The sequence below is a fragment of the Geotrypetes seraphini genome, chromosome 5, assembly GCF_902459505.1.
Source record: "Geotrypetes seraphini chromosome 5, aGeoSer1.1, whole genome shotgun sequence".
In the NCBI taxonomy this organism is placed as follows: domain Eukaryota; kingdom Metazoa; phylum Chordata; class Amphibia; order Gymnophiona; family Dermophiidae; genus Geotrypetes; species Geotrypetes seraphini.
In genome coordinates, this window is record NC_047088.1 from 111,186,470 (window position 1) to 111,199,489 (window position 13,020).

Sequence of the window (13,020 nt, forward strand, 5' to 3'; positions counted from 1 at the left end):
TTGCATATGGCTTCGGGCTTTGGGCAGCTTTGGGCTTGGTTGGCTGCAGGCGGCTTTGGCCTTTTGGCTTCCCCGCACCAGACCACCAGATGCACCTAAGTGTAGAAGAGGATAAACCAAGAAGAAGAAAAAATTCTGAACCAAATTTTTTTTTCTTTGTTTTTTCCTCCTCTACAGGTGGGTGCGTCTTATGGTCCAGTGCGTCTAATGGTCTGAAAAATATGATATGCATAACTTACGATTTCCAGCCCATGTTTACATGTACTTTTATATGAAAATTTTTTCAATGCTCAAACCTTGACTAAAAAAAAAAAAAAAAAAGAGACATTACCGGTTTCAACTCCCTGGTTAATTCTTATCTGGTGAATCTTTGTAACCTAACATGGAATCTTTGTAACCTGCATGTTTTTTATCCCTTCCCCCTCTTTATACCACCTCCTACACAGCCTCATGTATTGGGGACTGTTTCTCTGGAGGGATGTGGTGGAAGGGAGTTTTTTTCTGTTTAATGTGTGACTGAATTTATTTTGTATAATTGTAACCTGTTGGGAAATAGACATTAAAAAAGAAGAGACATTTCAAGAACTGTTTCTCTTGCATGCAGGAAATACTTCAACCACTAACAACAAAGAAACGCCCTCTTCAGCTAAGAGAAATACTGAATGCTGTGACAGAGAGAGGGAAAGAGCTAGGCTGCTGTGGCGTGGAGACAGGGTATATTTGTATTTTTACATTTTTCAATACACAGTTTTAAAAGGGCTCTGTAGGAACGTATGTCCTTTCTCCAAAGAGTGTAACTAGATACTGTACTGTATAAGTAAACTTCTTTAAATTCAGGAAATAGTTTAACAAACCCACAAAAAATTCATATAGTCAACAAACTAGTTTACCCCCTCTTCTACAAAGCCATGCTAGCGGCTGCCACGTGGTAACAGCCCTGAAGCCCATAGAGATTTAAAGGGCTTCGGGGCCATTGCCGCGTGGCTTTGTAGAAGAGGGGGTTAGTGTACTTTTCCTAAAATTAAATGAAAACACTCATGAAAGTTTAACAAGCATTTCTGATTGAAGGGGGTCACAGTAGTCACATTCTTGAGAATCTACATTTAATCTGCATAAAGTCTGGTTGAATTTTCTCCCAATTAGCTAGGGATACATTCATGGATTTTTCACATGTCCAATCATAAGCAGAAATCTTTTTTAACAATGTCTTCTCTTTAAAATTATGTTCTGAAACTTCTATATATGAGTATGTTCTTTCTAAGTCTTCGGTATTTATTTCATAGACCTATTTAAGGTTTAGATTTATGGAGATAATTATGAAACTGTACAATCACCAGGCAAGATCAAGAGTCACCTGTCTTGCACCATCCCAGTCAGTGAGCATATTCCAAACGCGTGGGTCCCACGCTCGCAAGAAATGTTAAGGTGTCCCGCAGTCAATGTTCAATTCCTCTTGAAGTGCAGCTTCTGGCAGAGACTCCGGGACACCTAAGATGTGCAAATTACTGCATCAGGATCTATTTTCTAAGTTGTTGAGCTTCCCTGCATGGGAGCAGGTGAGTGCTTGCAAAGACTGTAGTTCCACAGTAACTCTATGTGCATCATCTTAAATTGCAGAGACTCACATTTCCAATTCTGTTGTTCTCCGAGTAGTATCTGTTAGTAGTTGTTTCAAGCAAGACGTGATCAGAAAGTTGTTTGAATCTCGGCTCCAGGGCTTTTACCATTGCCGCTGTTAGATCTGCGAGAGCTATCTCTGTGAATTGTGTAACAGCGCCACTAGGTCCCCCGCTCCGCCATTGTATCGTCAGCCACCTTGGCCCGATCTTTCTGCGATCCCATAGTCGACATCGCTAAAAGGGAAGGGGTCAAGTATCTGTCCATAGAACATAATATAGGAAATGAGTCCTATAGTTAATTGTGAGGAAAATTAGCCTGGATTAGAGCCGATGGTGTCGGAGGATCTCAGAGTAGGACTGGAACATGTCTTTCCCTGTTCACAACATCACGTGACTCCCCTTATATAAGATTTATATGATTTTCCATAGTCTCCTTGGTGAACAACCTAGGAATCTTCAGCAATATCAATCAATCACTTGAGGAAAAAAGCCTTGTAGAATCTTCAGTAGGTGTATCTAACTCCAGGTGAACATGAGTGACACCATGAGTTTTGGATGTATTCCATCAATAGCAATGACAGATTATGAACCAACCTTCTCACTAGATACAATGGTTTTCCATACAGCTCCCTGCTAGCTGCATTATTGCAGCCACTTCTGTTGGTCCACAGACTAGCTGAGAAAGGCTCACTATAATACTGATTCAGGGGTAGTCTCTGTGGTAGCCACCATTGTGTCTCTGATGAGGATTATACTACTGTATTCTCTAAAAATACTTCAATGCATTACTCAACAATGACCTAAAGCATTGATGACTAAGTTTGTGCAAAGATAAGGCTTGTATTTCTAATTTCCAACTGTTTATTACGCATAAGTAAATATATAACATACTGTGAATAGTTGAAACAAAAGTGTTACACTGATTCTATTTCAATAAAAGCAGGATGAGTCTTTTGTGGTTAGATACTGAATTAATTCATGAAGTGGATGTTTACTTAATGTCTGAAGAGATGGATAGTAAATTAACTGTTAAAAGGAGGATGAATGTTCCAGTGATAGAAGGGGCAAGAAAGGCTATAAATTGTTTAATTTCTGAGCTCAAGAAGATTTGCCCTAGAGGGAAAGGTATAAAGGAATGCCAATAAGGACTAGGATCTCTGGTATGACCAATAGGGTCAAAGGTTGCACATTAGACTGAGGAATTGAAGCCAGGTAGGTCTCAAGATTGGAGGGAAAGGGCCACATGGAACATTTAAACTATAAGAACAGAGATTATGAGGCTAATTTTCAAAGCATTTTGAAAATAAGCCCCTATATACCCTACCCTGCTTGTTATAGCTTACATGCTGGAAATACAAAACAAAATGTAAACATGCATAAACAATTGTGAGAGAAGAGCAAGGATTCAGGGTAATGAGCTTTATTCATTGCAGGGGAAATTCTGTAAATGTCATCTAAAAAGATAGGCGCCTATCTCTTATAAATTACACTTAAGTGCCTATTACAGAATCGCACCTAACTTAAAACTTAGGCACCTATAATATAGGCCAGGGTTTTAAAGGCCTACATTATAGGTGCCTAAGTCCTGTAAAGAATCATGCCTAGCGGCGACTAAGTCCTACTCCACCCCTAAACACACCTATTTTGGAGTTTGGCATCTATCTTTTGTAGAATTGTGCCAATGATAGGCACTTATCACCCAATCAATTTTTATTTTTTCAACTATGAGCTTGTTAAAGCTCATAATTGAAGCTAATTTGCTAATTCAGTTAGGCACCTCTTATAGAATTTCACCTTCAGTATTCAGCAAAATCTAAACTGTTGTTTAAAAATACCATTGTGGGAGCCCAGACCAGATGTATTCCATGTATTAAAAAAGGTGGAAAGAAAAGAAAACAAGAGCTGACGTAGTTAAAAGGCAAAGTGAAAGAGGCTATTACAGCCAAGAAAACATCTTTTAAAGAATGGAAAAAGGATCCCAATGAAGAAAATAAGAGACATCATGTGAGGGAATCTGTGGGACCATTGGATGAGCAAGGTGTGCTTGCATGCATGTGATGTCATCACGTCTCATCCATGCATGCTCGGAGGCCCTCCAGATGTAGCCCTGAGCTTGAGGCCTTCCAAAACCGAGATAAACTTCTGGATCTTGCAGATCTGTCCAGGAATCCAGAAAGTCCTCTAAAAAGAGGACATATCCGAGTTTTCCAGGACATCTGGTAACCCTACTAAAGAAAAAGGTGTGAGCTAAATCCAAATAAATAAATATATTGAGGCTTCACATGATACAGAATTATATTGATCTAACCTATGTCCTGTGTGTCTGTCATAACTTTGATTTTAAGCTCTTTGTAGCAGGGACCGTCTCTTGTGCATTTAATGTACAGCACTCCTGGCATCTGGTAGTGCTATAGAAATAATAAATAGCACTAGTAGTAGTAGTAATTATAGTTAATCCCATGATATCCAGAATGACTGCACAGAGTCAGAACTGCCTCTTGTGAGGGACCATGTCTAACTCTCAATATGGATGGGGAAACTTTGAAATTGCAAATGCATGCTCGTGGTTCAGTCAAAATGGCTACAAGAACAAGCACATCTGCACTTGTTGTGCATTCAGTCATCCAGACAATAAGAGCAGATTAATTTAAAAAAAAAACAAAACATCTAAGTCCATTTTGGGCCTAGGGTGCTAGTCGCCCAAGTCGGCAGCGTCTAAAGTCCATTTTCAAAAAATACGTCCAAAATTTTTTTTTTCAAGAATCGTCTAATTATACATCCAGCCGTTTGATTGTCTAGACCACCAAGTCATCCATCTTTATACCGCATTCTCGCTCAAAAAATCGTCCAAGTCCCAAACGCCTAGAAAAAGATATTTTGGACGTAGTAGAGGCCAGCAAAGTGATGGACCAGCCACCCAGACATAGCACTGCTGTGAACTTCACAAAAAGGGTATAAACATCTCACCACCTGTCTACCACCCCAATAGCCCTTATGGTTGCAGATGGCACCTACATGGCAGTACAGTAGGGTTTTGGGGTTTTTTGGTGGACTCACATTTTTCACAGTGGTTAGAGTGGCTTATGGGCCTGGGTCCTCCCCTCTATGGTTTACTAGCCCACCCCCCAGACTACTTTAGCCACCTCTGTGCAGCTCTCTAGGCTTTCCTATGCCAGGTGCTGATATTCTGGAGGCAGGTATGTACATTTTTAATTCCGATTTTTATGGTGGTTTTTGTGTGTGGGGGGGGGGTCAGTGATTATTGGGGGAGTGTTTAGGGGTCTGTACTTTGTGTCTACAGTAGTTATCTGGTCACTTTGGATACCTTCTAGGCACTTACTGGTTTTAGATCGCCTAAGTCACAATGTACGTATAAGTTCTGTCTAAGCAGTCTCGTCAAATTTTCAATTATCGCTGCAAGATGACTAAGTTTGGTCGGCCAACATCCCGCCCACTTTCTGCCCTAACCACTCCTCGAAAAATGCCCCTATTCATTCTGGATGCACAGCGACAGTCAAGAGGCCTAAGATGCCTGTAGATACGTCTAAAAACCTGTTTTGATTAGTGGCACTTGGACGACCTGTCTTTTAGGTCATCCAAGTGCTGATTTAGGTGGGTTGTAGACGTATTTTCATCTCGATTATGCACCTCTGCCTTATGGTGACATCACTTAATTGTAAACCACTTAATAGCATTATTATTTTGCGATCAGTAGTATATCAAATATTGTTAGCTTAGCAGTGTTTAGAAAAGGTTTGGCTATTTTCTAAAAGAGAAATCCATAAGCCATTATTGAGATGTCTTGAGGAAATCCACTGCTTAGGATAAGCAGCATAAAATCTGTTTTATTACGTGGGATCTAGCTAGGTGCTTGGGACCTGGATTGGCTACTGTTAGAAACAGGATACTGGGCTTGATGGACCTTCTGTCTGTCATAGTATGGCAATTCTTATGTTCTTATTGGGGGGGCCACAATAAATAATATCATTTCAATGTGTTAAGGTAATGTAACATGACTGTTACTTTCCAGGTTCTGATGTCTTTAAAAAACTTTTAATGGGATAAGTCTGCTTGGTCAGTAAGCTATTGTGCGCACATAATGCGAGCCAAGCTGGTCTTAGGCGTATTATTGGAAGATTTTCTACCATGCCTTTCCAACAGATGATAGTATAACTTCTGGTTGTGATTCCAAAGAGGAATCTGGAAAATTCAGGTTGATACATAACCTCTCCTATCTAAAAAGATCATCTGTGAATTATTTCATTTTTTAGGAAGTATGATCTATGTGATATTCCTCCTTCGACCATGCTGTTAATATGCTCAGGCAGTATGACATGGCTGCTATTATGGCCAAAGTGAATATAGAGTCAGCAGTTAGCTTATCTGTGTACCCCACCAGCTTCCTATTGTTGGGTTTTTATCAAACAATGGTTTGGTCAGGCCTGGTATTTTGGATGAACCCTTCCACATACCTTCCGATGCCTCCTGGAGATATTAAAAGTAAAAAGCCCATTCAACATCCCTCCCCTCTCTCCTCTGTGGTGTCCCAGCATCTGAACTCCTATCTCTCAACTCCATCCCTCCCTGATATATACCTTTCACACATTCCAATGCCTACAGTGATTCATTTTTGCTGCTAGCACAGCAAATTTGCAATCTATCCCTGAAAACAGGCATGATCCCGGAGGACTGGAAGATAGCCAATGTTACGCCCATCTTTAAAAAGGGATCAAGAGGTGACCCGGGAAACTACAGACCGGTGAGTCTGACCTCAGTTCCGGGAAAATGGCGGAAGCACTGATAAAAGAAAACATCGATGAACATTTTGAAAGAAACGAACTTCTGATAACCAGCCAAAATGGTTTCTGCAAGGGGAGATCATGCCTAACGAACTTATTGCACTTCTTCGAAGGAATTAACAAACAGATGGACAAAGGAGACCCCATAGACATCATATATCTAGATTTCCAAAAAGCCTTTGACAAGGTGCCCCATGAACGCCTACTCCGGAAACTGAAGAACCATGGGGTGGAAGGAGACGTACATAGATGGATCAGAAACTGGTTGGCGGGTAGGAAACAGAGAGTAGGAGTGAAGGGCCACTACTCAGACTGGAGGAGGGTCACGAGTGGGGTCCCGCAGGGCTCAGTGCTCAGGCCGCTGTTATTTAATATATTCATAAATGATCTAGAAACAGGGATGAAGTGTGAGATAATAAAATTTGTGGACGACACCTAACTATTTAGTGGAGCTCGGACTAAAGAGGACTGCGAAAAATTGCAAAGGGACTTGAACAATCTAGGGGAATGGGCGACGAGATGGCAGATGAAGTTCAACATTGAGAAATGTAAAGTATTACATGTGGGAAACAGAAACCCGAGGTACAACTATACGATGGGAGGGATGTTATTGAATGAGAGTACCCAAGAAAGGGACTTGGGGGTAATGGTGGACATGACAATGAAGCCGTTTTGGCACAGTGCGCAGCGGCCGCTAAGAAAGCAAACAGAATGCTAGGCATAATCAAGAAGGGTATTACAACCAGAACGAAAGAAGTTATCCTGCTGTTGTATCGGGCGATGGTACGTCCGCATTTGGAGTACTGCGTCCAATATTGGTCGCCGTACCTTAAGAAGGATATGGCGATACTCGAGAGGGTTCAGAGGAAAGCAACACGTTTGATAAAAGGTTTGGAAAACCTTTCATACGCTGAGAGATTGGAAAAACTGGGACTCTTTTCTCTGGAGAAGAGGAGACTTAGAGGGGATATGATAGAGACTTACAAGATCATGAAGGGCATAGAGAAAGTAGAGAGGGACAGAGTCTTCAAACTTTCGAAAAATAAAAGAACAAGAGGGCATTCGGAAAAATTGAAAGGGGACAGATTCAAAACGAATGCTAGGAAGTTCTTCTTTACCCAACATGTGGTGGACACCTGGAATGCGTAAAAATAAATCTGCCGAAAATTTGAAATTTTATAAAGAACAATCAGTCCTTTACAAAATAAAAATTAATTACGCTAAAAAAACCTATTATTCTAACAATATCATAAAAGCTAAAAACCCTTCTATTCTTTATTCCATCTTAAAATCCTTTACTCCTAACTCACAAAAGGAAGACAATAAAATCAATTTAACAGCCCAAGATTTGGCTAACTTCTTTTGTGAAAAAATCAAAAATATACGAAAAAACTTTGATTATATCGCATCAGACAATACTACGGACAATTCAAACAATTGTCATCTACCTTTTGCCAAATGTTCCACTTTTAATCTTCCAACTCTAGCAGACATTGAGCGCCTTTTTCAAAAAGTCAACTTAAAAGGCTCCCATTTAGAGATCATTTCTCCATCAATCTTAAAGAAATTATTTTCTTGTTTTGGCCCCTTCATACATTCCTTTATATTAAAAAGCCTCACTACAGGCCTTTTGCCGCCATCATGGAAAACTGTTATAATCTTTCCCATAATAAAGGATCGCAAAACAAGTTTGGAGGACCCAACAAATTACCGTCCCATTGCCAACATTCCATTCTTGGCAAAAATAACAGAAAGAGTAGTATTCGACCAACTATTTGACTTTGTTGAATCAACTAATGTTTTACATCCTAACCAAACAGGATTTAGAAAAAATCATAACACAGAATATTCACTGATTGGTCTTACCACCAATATAATTTATTATTTAGAGACCATCATAATTCCGTTATACTTTTTTCCCTCGATTTGTCCGCAGCATTTGACACTATTGATCACACTCTGCTCCTAGACAGGTTAAAAACCATAGGCGTCTGCGATCTAACTTTACAGTGGTTTACTTCTTTCCTATCTAATCGTTCATCTACGGTGCATTTCAATTAGAGAATGACACGGGGAGCGATCCCCGCAGCGAACCGCTGCGTGGCTGCGGTTTGGCTGCGGGTTATGGTGACCTCATTAGCAAATCGCCGCAGACGCGGGGACAAATCCTTTCACCGCCCGCAAAAACGGTGAATAGATTTGTCCCCGCAGGCCAATGTCCCCCCTTCTAGGAACCGCTATTTACCTGTGTTTCACCGTGTTCGTGACCGGGTGTTAGATGTCTCCGCCATGTTGTCTGTCTCCTCCAACTTTCGATCCAACTCGCACGTTGCCGCATTTACTCTCGATCCAACTTGCATTTGTCAGATCAACCCTTCCTGCCAATAGAACCCGCCCCCCCCCCGACGATCGCCGGCAGGAAGGTGCTCAGCCCTTCATGCCGACAGAACCAGCCCTCCCCAACGATCGCGGCAGGAGGATATCCAACCCCTCCTGCCAGCTCCCCAACAGCCCCCCTATGATCACTGATAGGAGGGTGCCCAACCCCTCCTGCCGGCCCCCCCAACGCCCCCCTATATCGCCAATAGGAGGGTGCCCAACCCCTCCTGCCGGACCCTCCCCCAACAAACCCCGCCATCCCGAAACACCACCCTTAGTCTTACTTTCCAAGTTGGACCGGACAGCTCCTCGCTCGTCTGGCCAGCAGGCCTGCCTCCGTCCAAATGAGGCGGGCCCACCCCTCCCCTCCCCTGCCTAACCCACAGGATCCTAGGGCCTGATTGGCCCAAGCACCTAAGGCCCCTCCTATAGCGGGAGTGGCTTTAGGTGCCTAGACCAATCAGGCCCTAGGATCCTGTGGGTTGGGCAGGGTAGGGGCAGGCCCGCCTCATTTGGACGGAGGCAAGCCTGCTGGCCATACGTGTGAGGAGCCGTCCGGTCCAACTTGGAAAGTAAGACTAAGGGGGTTCCGGGGTGGGAGGGTTCGTTGGGGGGGGGGTCCAGCAGGAGGGGTTGGGTACCCTCCTGCCGGCGATCTTAGGGGAGGCCATTGGGAGGACCGGCAGGAGGGGTTGGGTACCCTTCTGCTGCGATTGTCGGGAGGGCCGTTGGGGGGGGTCTACAGGAATACACAGTCTAGTACCCGAACTCGCAATCTGGGCAACTGCAACTGGGCAACCTGATCCCGAAATCTGAGCAACTGCCTGCTGCCGTCGCGTATGCTGGGACTCCTGCCTTCGTGTATCTGCCGGATACACGAAGGCAGAAGTCCCGGCATACGCGACGGCAGCAGGCAGTTGCAAATCAGCTGACGCTGGCGCAATCTTGCACACTGGGAAAGAAGAGAATCTCCGGCGTCAGCTGACTAGCAACCCCCCATCGTATGGGACACCTGCCTTCGCATATCTGCCGGATACACGAAGACAGGAGTCCCAGCAAAAGATGCAGCTGCAGGAAGTTGCTAGTCAGCTGACGCTGATGCCGGAGCTTCTCTTCCTGCCCAGTGTACACCAGGTACTGCTGGACAAGGGGAGGAGGGGAAGAAGGAAGGGAGAAAGGATACTGTTGGACAGGAGGGAAGGGGTACTGCTGGACAATGGGAACAGGGAAGGGAGAAGGGGTACTGCTGGACAAGGGGGAAGTAAAAGGAAGGGAGAAGAGGTACTGCTGAACCTGGCAGAAAAGGAGGGAAAGGAAAAAGGAAAGGTGCTACACACTGGAGAGGAAGGTGAGATGGTGCATGGGGAGAGAGCATGTTGGGTTGTGGGGTGCGAAGGAGGGATACCACTGAGGGAAGAGGCAAGGACAGAGAGAGAAAGTGTGCAGGAGGCAGAAAGTGTTGGACTCATGGAGAGGGCAAGATGGATGGGGAGGACAGAAAGGAGGGAAGGAGAAATGTTACACTGGGGAAGGGGGAGAGCGCAGAGAGTGAAAAGTTGGACTCATGGAGGGAGAGAGAGAGATGCTTGGTTGAGGGAAGGAGGATCAGAGGAGAAGCATACAGGAGGGGTTGGGTGCCCTCCTGTCATGATCGCTGGGGGGAGGGGAGACTTGCAGCCGTAGCCGCGGTCACTATGCTAATCACGGCAGGGAGATCTTTGCCACGATTAGGTACAGCGGCCGCGTCTACTTACCATGTAGGCTAACATTGTAAGCATTAAAAGTACATGTCGTGTTTGTTTTTGTATAGTTATTAACTAATATTTAACTAAGTTTTAAAGTTTTAAAGTTTTAAAGAATGTTTCCTTTATACGTAAATAAAGAAAAGTATATAAAATCGTACCCGTTTGAGGCTTTTATGTATGCAGCGGTGACGGTGACGGGGCGGTGAATGGGGTTGCAGTGGCGGTGACGGGGCGGTGAATGGGGTGGCAGTGGCGGTGACGGGGCGGTGAAGGGAATGGCGGTGACGGGGCGGTGCAGAGGATGGTGAGATGGGGACGGGGCGGTGACGGGGACCAATTTTTTCACCGTGTCATTCTCTAATTTCAATAACACAATCTCAAACCCTTTCACTCTTAACTATGGCATTCCTCAAGGCTCCATTTTGTCTCCATTACTTTTTAATATTTTTCTTTCTCCCTTATAAGTCTATGTCAATCAATCGGCTTTACTACTTATGCTTACGCAGACGATATTCAGCTGACTCATCCCTTCAATCCAGAAAATATAGACGAAATACACCAGATCAACCAAAAATTAGAAAAAATTAAAAATTGGCTTACTATAAATAGATTAGCTTTAAATATAACAAAAATTAAAGCACTACTTTTTCTATGGAAACAGGGGTTAAATCTGGCCGTTCCATTTACTATTAATAATATACATCTAAACCTAGTATCATCATTGAAAATACTTGGGATTATTATCGATGACAAACTATTGTATCACGATCATATTAGTAATGTTGTCAAATGCTGTTTTTACCGCTTGCATTTGATCCGTTCTATGTCCAAGTTTCTGGAATTTAAATCATTAAATATTTTAATAATTCACTTGTCATTACTAAGCTTGATTATTGCAATTCACTATTTTTAAATATCACTCAAAAGGAAAAGAAACGCTTACAAATAATTCAAAATACCGCTGTTAAAATCATCCACAACGGAAAAAAATTTGATCACGAAACTCCCTTTTTGATTGATTCGCATTGGCTCCCTGTTAATCCTGCTTCTAGTGTTTAAAACACTGTCCACAAACGAACCTCAATTTATAAACCGGATGCTCATTCCATATAATACGTCACACTCTCTCCGTTCCACAGCTCAAAGGCTGTTAGCGGTCCCTACTTTAAAAGTTATTGGTACTAGACGCCATGACATATATTCAGTAATGGCCCCTCAGACCTGGAATACTCTACCACAACATATAAGAGAAGAAAAAGATCTTAATAGATTTAAAAACAACCTGAAAACTTTCCTTTTTAGAGATGCTTTTAATCTTTAAATGACTTATATCTAACGTACCAAACACCATTTATATATATTTAAAAAAAATTTTTTTTACCTTCCATTCATGGCTTCTTCTTTAAAAATGAAAAACATTAACTTTGTAACTTTCTCCCTTTTTTCCTTATGTTCTCAAGTTTGTCTATATGTCTGTCCGTCTAATCCATTTTAAGTTGTACGTTAAATTGTATGTTTATTTTATATTTTATTGTAACTCGCTTAGTAAATTATATATAAGCGATTATCAAATTTAAATAAAACTTGAAACTTGAACTTGAAACTTGTAATAGGGCAGAGTACGGTACTGGGGTTCAAGAAAGGATTGGACAATTTCCTGCTGGAAAAGGGGATAGAGGGGTATAGATAGAGGATTACTGCACAGGTCCTGGACCTGTTGGGCTGCGGCGTGAGCGGACTGCTGGGCACGATGGACCTCAGGTCTGACCCAGCAGAGGCATTGCTTATGTTCTTATATTAAGGCTTCCCTCTCCTGCATCCCACCTCGCTGATGTCGCGTCTTGTTTCCTGTCTAGCGGGATGCAGGAGAGGGAAGCCTTCACGGCCATGCCGGCAGCAAAAATGAATCACTGTAGGTTCAGGATGCATAAGGCATACTGGGGATAGATGAGGTTGAGAGATAGGAAGGCAGATGATAGTGCACCACGAAGAGGAGATGACACTGTGTACCGCTGCCGGGTGGCCTGTGCCTACCCAGCCTCACCCATAGCTATGCCACTGTTATGAAAGTATGTATTATTTTGACAAATATGCCTTTGGGCTGTTGTAAATCATGTGCACACTTTGAGATGTTCAGCATTTAGGATTCACAAAAACAATTAATTACTTTGATGATTTATTTGTTTTAGAATCTGAGGCATCTCCAACTTACAGTGATCCTTTTCAAAGCTTTCAGTGAATGGCATGCCATTATTGGGTCCCCTTGGCACAGAATATATTAATGGGTCCTGCAAGGTACCTTATATTCTTGGGCTCGATCCTATACAGATGGTTTTAAGACTACCTAAGGAAAAGTTGGCAAAGCTATCCACCTTGATCATTGAAATCAGTGTAGCAAAAAATATTGCCTTGCTTTAGGCAATATTCTTTGCTTTAGCAAAGAATATTGCCTCATTGGGACCTTGCATTCGCTTGCAG

The 13,020-nt window shown here is 42.7% G+C and overlaps 1 long non-coding RNA gene across 3 annotated transcripts in view; it reads left to right on the plus strand.

Moving 5' to 3' along the window:
* The first annotated feature begins 600 nt into the window (after positions 1–600).
* The window catches only part of LOC117360822, an 88,019-nt gene continuing 75,599 nt past the window's right edge, over positions 601–13,020 (plus strand). For all 3 annotated transcript variants that reach the window (XR_004539526.1, XR_004539527.1, XR_004539528.1), the window contains exon 1: positions 601–714. This is a non-coding gene — a long non-coding RNA (uncharacterized LOC117360822). The remainder of the gene's footprint in view (positions 715–13,020) is intronic.